The following is a 9,110-nucleotide window of genomic DNA, read 5'->3' as shown; positions in this document are numbered from 1 at the left end:
TTGTCCCGGGCCCTGGTTGGGATCCTGTGGGAGGCAATCAGTCAATGTGTCCTTCCCACATTGATGTTTCTCTCTCTCACTCTCTCTCTCTCCCTCCCTCCCTCCCACTCTATTTCAAGATAAATAGAAAAATATCCTCTGGTGAGGATTTAAAATAATAATAATAATCTTTATTATTATAATAATTACACTTTGTCCTTTCCTGAAGACCAAGCCACCAAAGCATAATCAACAGATGCTTATTGAGCATTCAGTTCATGCAGGGACATGACAGCTCCAGGAATGATTAGTTGGTATCTGATTCTTCCCACTTAAATCTGAGTCAGTGGCGAGGTTGCTTTTGGTTTAAAAATTGGCATTAGGCAAAACAGATATCAGTGGCAAAAGGCACGATGTAGGCGAGATAGGCTTGAGAAAAATTTAAAACAGAAAACAGTTCAAGAGACCAAGGGAGAATCAGAAGAGGAGGAATCTTACCGAAACTAAAGAAGGAAGACTGAGGGGAAAGAACTGGCAACAGAATTGGGTGGGGAAAGCGGGATCTTGCCAGAGTCAAAAGGTACACTCATTCCTGTGTGGCCTCAGGCATGTCCCTTCACAGATTTTCAGACTCCTGAGGCTGGAAGGAACATTATTATCAACATAGTTATGTTTGCTACATACTTTTTTAGTGTCAAGAACCAGGCTAAATGCTTTATATCGTTTATCTTATTCAGATGGTCATAACCACCATTTGAAATAGAAAGTATAAAATCTGTCTTAACAGAGAAGAAAACTGAAGTTATTAGAAGTTAAGTCAATTATCCAATGTTAATGTCCCAGAATCAGTAAGTATCAGAGAAAATAACCAAACCAGTTCTCTCTGACATATGCTTTTGAACCTACATTATAATGCTTTCCTTAAAGGACATCTAATTTAATCCAACTCCTGTGATCCTTAAGTCCACTTCATAACAATCTGCCAATACTGGGAAACCTCCAGTGATGGGGTCTACTGTCTCCCAAGGCAGATCATTTTATCTTTGAACAGTTCTGAGTTTATTAACTCATTCATTCATCCAACAAGCATTTGTAAGCACAAATATTTTATGGGACAGTTCAGTTCCCACCTTTTTGTTTACATTCCTGTAGGAGGAAGAAAGAGAGAAAAGATAAAGAATTTGGAGGGTGATAACTGCTTTGGAGAAAAATAGAGTAAGAAGGTAAGGAAGTGTTGGGTGGGGAAAAAGGAGTTGTTATTTTAAATAGGGTAGTTAAGAATGGGCTCTCTAATAAATATATGAGGTATTTATGACATATAGATATAGATTGATATAGATATATAGATATAAATAGATAGAGATAGATAGATATCTATGAGATATATATGTATGTGTGTGTATATATATATACACATATATATGTATGTGTGAGTATATATATACATATATGTGTGTATATATATACACATATATATGTATGTGTGTGTGTGTGTATGTGTGTGTGGGTGTGGGTGTGTGTGTGTGTGTGTATGTATATATATATATATATATATATATATATATATATATATGAAGGAATCCATTACAGGCAGAAAGAACAAGTGCAAAGGCTCTGAGGCAAACCCTTGTTTGACATGTTTGTGGAATAACAAGGCCAAGGTAGTGGAACAGAATGGGCTAGAGGGAGGCAGGGGTCAGAAAGAAGTGGGACTCAATCAAGGGAGCCCTTGTAGGCCACAGTGAGTGCAAAGCTTTGGAGCATTTTGAGTGAAAGCATAATACAGATATATCCAGAAAAAATCACTCTGGCTACTCTGTTGAGTATAGGTTGGACAGGAGGACTTTGGACAAAAGGACCAGTTAAGAAGCTATTGTAATAATCGAGGCATGGGTGCCTAGATCCAAAAGGCAGCACTGATGATGATGATAAGTGTTAGACCTCTGGCCATATATTGAAGTAAAATCCATGAGGTTTGCTGATGGAGAATTAGAGAGTAGGAGGAAAGAGAAATCAAAGCTGGCTCTAGAGCATTTGGTCTGAGAGTCAGGAAAGATGGAGTTTCCATCCATTAATTTGGGAACAACTGGGCAAGACCTCAGAAGAGGGCAGGTTAAGGGATGAAGGGGAAAAATGGGGCATTGGCTTTGCCATGGGAAATTGCCCATGAAACACTAAAATGAAGATGGCATCTCAAGGGAAACCAATTGTTATAAACCCTGTGCTCTTATTTTACTGTAAAATGTGTGGGATGCACATTCTCCTAGCTCTCAGCATTGTGAGAAAAGGTGAAACACACTATCAAATTTTTATAATCACTGAAATTACAAAGTCAACTGTGAAGAATGATAGGAATGCACAGATGGAGAATTTGTCCCCATATGGCTAGTAAGGTGGGGACAGCAGAGAAAACAAGCCTGATCACATAAGTGAAAAGCGGAAGTGCTGGCTGTAACGGTGTAAAGTGGCCATGGAGATGATGACACGCTCGGGCTGCTTGTAATCTCCACAGGAGTATTCAAGTCTTTCAAAAAAATTTTCTTATTCTGATGCTTCACAATCAAGTAATTCCTGGCTGGAAAGATCTCATTTTATTGCTCAGAAGTAATGATAGATAATTTGATTACTCTAGAAGAGCGATTTTCAACATTTTTATAAATCCTCACCTGAGGATATTTTTCTATTTATCTTCAGATAGACTGGGAGGGAGGGAGAGAAAGGGAGAGAGAGGGAGAGAGAGAGAAACATCAATGTGAGAGGGACATATCAACTGGCTGCCTCCCACACAATCCCAACCAGGGCCAGGGATGAACAGTGACCGAAGCACTTGCCCTTGACCAGAATAGAACTCAAGAGTCATTAGGCTGAGGGCCGATGCTCTAACCACTGAGCAAAACCAGCTAGGGCAATTTTCAACATTTTTAATCTCATGGCACACAAAAGCTAATTACTAAATTTCTGCAGCACACCAAAAAAATTATTTTTTGCCACTGTGACAAAAAGTAAGTATAATTTTGATTGTTTTACAAAAAATAATAATAGTAATAATAAGAGTAACTACCTACCATTTTGCTCCAAAATTACTTAAAAAGATAGGTGCCTATACTTGTATATAAGGGTTGTTGGTACCAAGAATTAACCAATCAGATGTAACCTTATTATGTAACATGATCCATAAGATGCAACTCTATTATATGACCGATATATTTATGGTTCAAGATGGAACATTCACACAGGACAGCTATTGTTGTGTTGGCTGTTGTCATTTTGTATCTGACAGTCTAAAGGAAAAGAGATCAGTGCCCCTGAGTAAATAGTCAGGTATTGCATGTTTTAAAAATTCTTGCAGCACATTGGTTGAAAATCACTGCTCTAGATGGTAACAGCTGGCTTTATTTCATGGTCCTTTAGCCTCATGCTTCAACTCCATGTCTTACATGTGTGTTTTGGGAGAAGGGGACTATTAAAACAGACAGAGCTTCAGACTCCATGTTGCTGGAGTGACAGCTCGTCCTACCAAGACAACTGCAGCGTGTGGCTATCATCAGATTGCTCTCCATGCTGAATGCCAGCTTCCCCTCTTCCAGAGGAAAGAACACAATGTAAATCCTCAAGATATAAAGCCCGATTTACTCAATTAGTTCACTGAAATTGAAAATTAGTCAGTTAAATTCAGCTTGCTTATTTCAAAGGAAAGTATGTGTATTTTTTTTACATGAACAATTTACTGTTAATCTGAAGAGCAAAAGAAGACAAGTGAGGTTCAAAGTGCTCGGAGCCTGCCTGATATGTACACATACTTCCAAAGCAACAGGGGACCACTGACAGAACTAGTTTATGTTAGCTATTAAATCTTTAGTAAAAAGGCTGAAAATCCCAGAAAAAGAGGAATAAAATGAGAGAGGGAGAGCAAATTCCATGATAAATGACACTGATGTGTCCATCGTTGGACCACTGTTGCTGTAACCGAACATTACTATTATTCACTAACCTGCACAGTTTACCCAAATCAGGGCCATTGAAATAGAACAGAAATAATAATAACTTTATTTCTGAAGAAGCAACACTACATAGTGTTGGTAAAATACTTGGAATCTTAGAATTTAGTTCCAGCTGTGCTATAATCAATTACATCACGTTTGGCAAATTCCTTTACCCCTCTGAATCTCAGTTGCCTCATATAAAATGAAGGATTTCTTAGCTAGCATCTCACTTTGGAATTCTATCATCCTATGTTTTGCACTCATGGAAATCTCTCTCAACGGGCTTAGAGTACTGAAGAGGACTTCAAAACACTAGCCAGATTTGTGTCTCAAGCACTGCACTTCACACACATGCACCAGTTGTACCTTCAACCTTCCCCCACTTTATCAAATAAAAACTCCATTCTCCCCATTTCTCAGATTAAAAACTTTGGAGGCATCCTGACTCCACTCATTCTCCCACATCCAGTCTTTCAGCAAATTCCATCAACCCTACCTTCCAAAAATATGCAGAATTCCTACTCACCCCGCCACCCCCAACATAATCACCCAAGAACAAATCACTGTCACTACCCACATACCTTATATCAATAACCTCCACACTTCCCACCTTCAATTATTTTCAACACAACAGCCAGAGTTATTCTTTGCAACACAAGTCACCCTCGTCACTGCTCTGCCTGAAGCCAACCAACGACACTGTAAAATCAAAAGGTCTTCAAGGCCCCATCTTCACCTACTCCCACCTCTCCGACCTCCACTTCCCACCTGGTCTTCTTTGTTCTGGCCATACCAGCCTCTTTATTCTTATTCCAATCTACTAAGTTTGCCTCCACCTCCGGGCCCCTGGATTGGACGTTACACATTTTCTGCATGGTTTTCCCCCCTCACTTGTTTCAGGTCTCTGCTCAAATTTTACTGTAGAGAAATCTTCCCCGACCAATCAACATAAAATTACACACTCCTGACAAACGCAGCTGGTGCACGGTCCTTTGGCTAAGGAGTCAGCATGAGGCCAGTGCAGGCCTGTCTGGTGCTGCGCTGCCCTCTCTCTATTCTTTCTCCCCAGCTACCACCCTGCTCCGAGTCTGGCCTCTTCGCTTTAAAATCGATTCCAGAGCTGCTTTATCTCCAGGCCAGGCCTCAGTAGGGAGGGGCATTGCTGACTGACTGCGGGTGCCCCCTTCCGTTTTTCCAGCCTGGACTCAGGCTGAGACACCTCTCGGCTAGCAGAAAAGCACTGGCGACCTAAGTTTCCCGTAGAGGACTGTCCTCCACCCGCGCGCGCCCCATTTTTCCGCCGCAAGCACAGGAACCCGGAGCCGCGCGCTGCTCTTCGGGCGGGTGCGCGGGGCGCGCCTGCCCCGGGACCGCCAGGGCGCAGTGCCGCAGCGTTCTGGGGCGCGGCGACCTGGAGAAAGATCCAGGCAAGTTAGGGTTTCCGACGCCTCTCCGTTTTCCTTCTACGCTCTCACCCCAAATGACTGGACTTCCGGGTGCAAACGTTTGTCACCCCGTCCGCTCTTAAGTATTTTAAGTCTTGGAACCTGACCCTGCGAGGCTAGGGTAGGGGTGGGTCCTCATGGCCGCGGAACCTGCAGCGGCGGCGATCGCTGGGGGCGGGGCGCCCCGGATGCGCGCAGCCAGGGGTCTCTTCCCCCAGAGAGCGTCCTCGGGCTCTGCTTGCCCACTGTTCTGAAAGCAGCAGCTTTTTAAGTCCTCTCCATCCCCGCCCCCGCCCCCATGCTTTCTGTCTCTCCCTGTCGGGTGGAAAGAAAAAAAGAAAACACCTCTGACCAGCGACAACGGGAGGGTGTGGTGGCTCCGAGGGCAAACAGAATGAGCAGAAACCCAAGGGGCGGCTGACAGTGCAGTCGCTGCTGGGGGGCGCGGCGGGGAGTGACAGCAGCCCTTTCTAGAGGGCTTTTTGTAAAAAATATATATATTATTTTTCAAAGACTTTCATCTCAGCCCATTAGATTCTCATAGGTTTGGGCGGCTTGTTGTTTAAATTATAAGAAAGGAATTAGAACGATACATCTTTCTAGTGTAACCCTAAAACACCATGAGATGCGCCCAGTCCTTTTTAGAAACACTCTTCACAGAGGGGGCGGCGTTGGCTGCCCTGAATCCGGAAGGAAGAAATGCGGGCTCAGGGGGTCGGTCCCAGAAAGCCGAGAAAGATGCCTTCATCTACAAATAGATCTTTGTCTCCTCAGGAGTGTGTCTACCGGCGGGAGAAAGGAAATGCTTTTCTACTCATTTTGCTTAAATTATTCCTGAGTTTGAGCCAAATGTTGTTTTGTAAGTGGGCAGGGTGGAGGTGCAGGGCAGCAAAGGCTCCTGGCTTCTGTGACTTGATCAGCAAGATGTCTCGTCCCATCTCCGAATAACAAACTGATTATAGGGTGTCTAAACAATCCTCCCCCCAAAAATATGTCCCAAGTTGATTCCTCTGCCGGAGGAAGGGCTATTTGGTTAAGGGTGGTGGGTCACCCCAGGAAAAGTGCCCGGATACTGAGGAAGCTAAAATCAGCTTCCAGTCTCTAGTGCCTGGAGACTGCTGAGTGGGGGTGTGAGAGTGGGTCTAAAAGCATTTTCAGAAGTCACAGTTGTTTTCTAATTTCCACTGTTCAGATGGGCCTGGGAGGACTGGCCAGAAGCTAGAAGAGAGGGCAAACAAAACAAACTGGGTCTCTGGATCATTTCTCTTTCTCGGCTGCTCCTGCTAAGTCACCACAGTGTCCCTTCAGAGACAGGATTCACACTCTCAGGTCACTTCCACAGACATTTCCCCTCCCATTAAGTGTGTGGGGAAGGTGGTGCTTTAATTCTCACCTCAGCATCACCCTCTGATCTCACATGTGTAACACCAATATTTCTGTCTTAAACTGTGCAAATGATTTGTGGTTTACAGTTGAGATTTTCTGTCACACATCTTCATGTGTGTGTGTGTGCGCAGTAAAATGTCAGGGTTCTCCTGTAAGTAAATGATTAGAAACAACCAAGTCAGAATGAGCAAATCATTCCTTTCTCTCAAACCAGAGATGATTAAACACACACACACACACACACACACACACACACACAGTTTTTTAATATAAGGTGTCTGTTTTTAATAGTGGGCTAGATGAAGAGTAAAAGGAAGTATTCTGTTGCATCAAAGCATCCTACTAGTTTTGTTTTAATGGTCACATCAGGAAATGGCCTATACTCAGCATGAAATTATAAGGATGTGGGGTGGTTATAGGTTAAAGAATGGTATTTAGCTAAGAGCAAAGGGATTAATGGCCATCAATACACAAATGAAGATGTTAATGGCTGCAAGAACCCTGATCCTCATCTATAGTATATAAGGTTTTTTTAATAAAGCCACTTCATATTTAGACTACTTGTAATAAACATAGTTTTTGTTTTTGAGAAGTGTCACATTTAAAATCATGTGTGTACTATATCAGAACCTAAGGTATTAAAAAATCTAAAGTGTCAGCTGTGATGGGACTGACCACCTCACAAAACAATAAACACTTTTGTTTTTCTCTCTCAGCTTATCATCTGTCATATATTAGCTGCTACAATATTTATCCCAATTAACTAAAATAATACATATTTCATCTCAAGTGAATTAATGCAGGAAAACTAAGGCTTTGAAGTATAGCTATCAAGCTTTATAGAAAAACTTATAGGGATTTACATCAGGAGCTATTAAAATGTACATAATACCCTTTGAACACTAATTCCATTAGGGGAATTACTAAAGACATACTTCCGTAGAAGGAAAAACATGACGCTATGCACTGATAAAGATATTCATTGCCAAACTATTTATAATTTTCATGAACATTTTTCAACTTAAATTGGGACACTGGAGCAAACAAGAATGGGTACACTGATGAGAACAATAAGGAAAATATTTGAAGTTGGAATTGTTTCAGGATCTCTTAAATGGATAATTATTGTTCATTTGGAAAAAAAAAAGAAAGTAAGTCTGGCCAGTGTGGCTCAGTGATTGAGCATCAACCCACGCACCAGGAGGTCACCAGTTCAATTCCCAGTCAGGACACATGCCCAGTGGCGGGCATGCAGAAGGCAGCCAATCGATGTTCTCTCTCATCAATGTTTCTATCTCTCTCCCTCTCACTTCCTCCCTCTCTAAAATCAATAAAGGAAAAAACAATTTTTTTAATTACAAAAAAAAAAAGATCAGTGCTCACTTCGGCAGCACATATACTAAAATTGGAATGATGCAGAGAACATTAGCATAGCCTCTCTGCAAGGATGACGTGCAAATTGGTGAAGTGTTCCATATTTTTTTTTTTGGCAACAAGATGTGAATAAAATTAAACTACTGTTTTAAAAAAAAAGAATCACATGCCCATTAGCTTATGGTAGTCACCAGTGAGCTTCACCTTTTGATATGTACAGTATGTCTTTTTGTAGTTTCCTCTCACACTGAATCAGCCAGGCTGGTCTCTGTGACCAAGAGAATACAGTGGTAATGATGATATGTGACTCTCAAGGCTAGGTTTTTTGGAAGCCTTGCCTCTGAGGAAGGCCAGCCACCATGTTGGAAGGATCCTCAAACAGCTCCATGGAAAGGCCCACATGGAGGAGAAATTGCCAGTCAAGTGGGTAAGCCACCTTGATGTCAGTTCTGCAGGCCTAGTCAAGCCTTCAGATAATAGTAACCTCAGCCAACATCTGAATGAAACCCTATTACAGACCCAGAGCCAGAGTGTCCCAACTGGGACACTATACTGTTTAAACTATACTGTAATCTATTAAGCCACTCCCAAATTTCTGATGTGCAGAAACTAAGAAGCAATGAATGACTGGATTTTTTTAAGTCACTAAGCTTTAGAGTTATTTGTTATGTAACAATAGAAGATTAATGCATACTACATACTAATTTATTGAAATATTGTGTAGTTATCAAAAATAAGATACTATTTACAACTTTCCCATTTTATGCATTTATTCTGTTAGTAAAAAAATTACCACAAAAATGTCCTAAATCACACCACATCATGCCATCTCTACTGCTTTTTCCCTTTTCTAAGTCAACACACCATTTCCTCTTACCAGGACTAAAGCAGCCTTTTAGTTAGGTTACTCTCTCTACTTTGACTCTTGCATCTCTAAAACCTA

General features: G+C 41.7%; 1 non-coding gene across 1 annotated transcript; it reads left to right on the top strand.

The window, feature by feature from the left end:
* Positions 1-8,168: 8,168 nt before the first annotated feature.
* Positions 8,169-8,275, top strand: LOC118616599. Its single transcript, XR_004956595.1, has one exon. It is a non-coding gene; the product is annotated as a U6 spliceosomal RNA (small nuclear RNA).
* The last annotated feature ends 835 nt before the right edge of the window (positions 8,276-9,110 follow it).

This window comes from Molossus molossus, unplaced genomic scaffold (assembly GCF_014108415.1).
Source record: "Molossus molossus isolate mMolMol1 unplaced genomic scaffold, mMolMol1.p scaffold_m16_p_4, whole genome shotgun sequence".
Lineage (NCBI taxonomy): Eukaryota > Metazoa > Chordata > Mammalia > Chiroptera > Molossidae > Molossus > Molossus molossus.
Note: the sequence above shows the minus strand (reverse complement) of the source record. Positions and strands in the feature narration are given on the sequence as shown.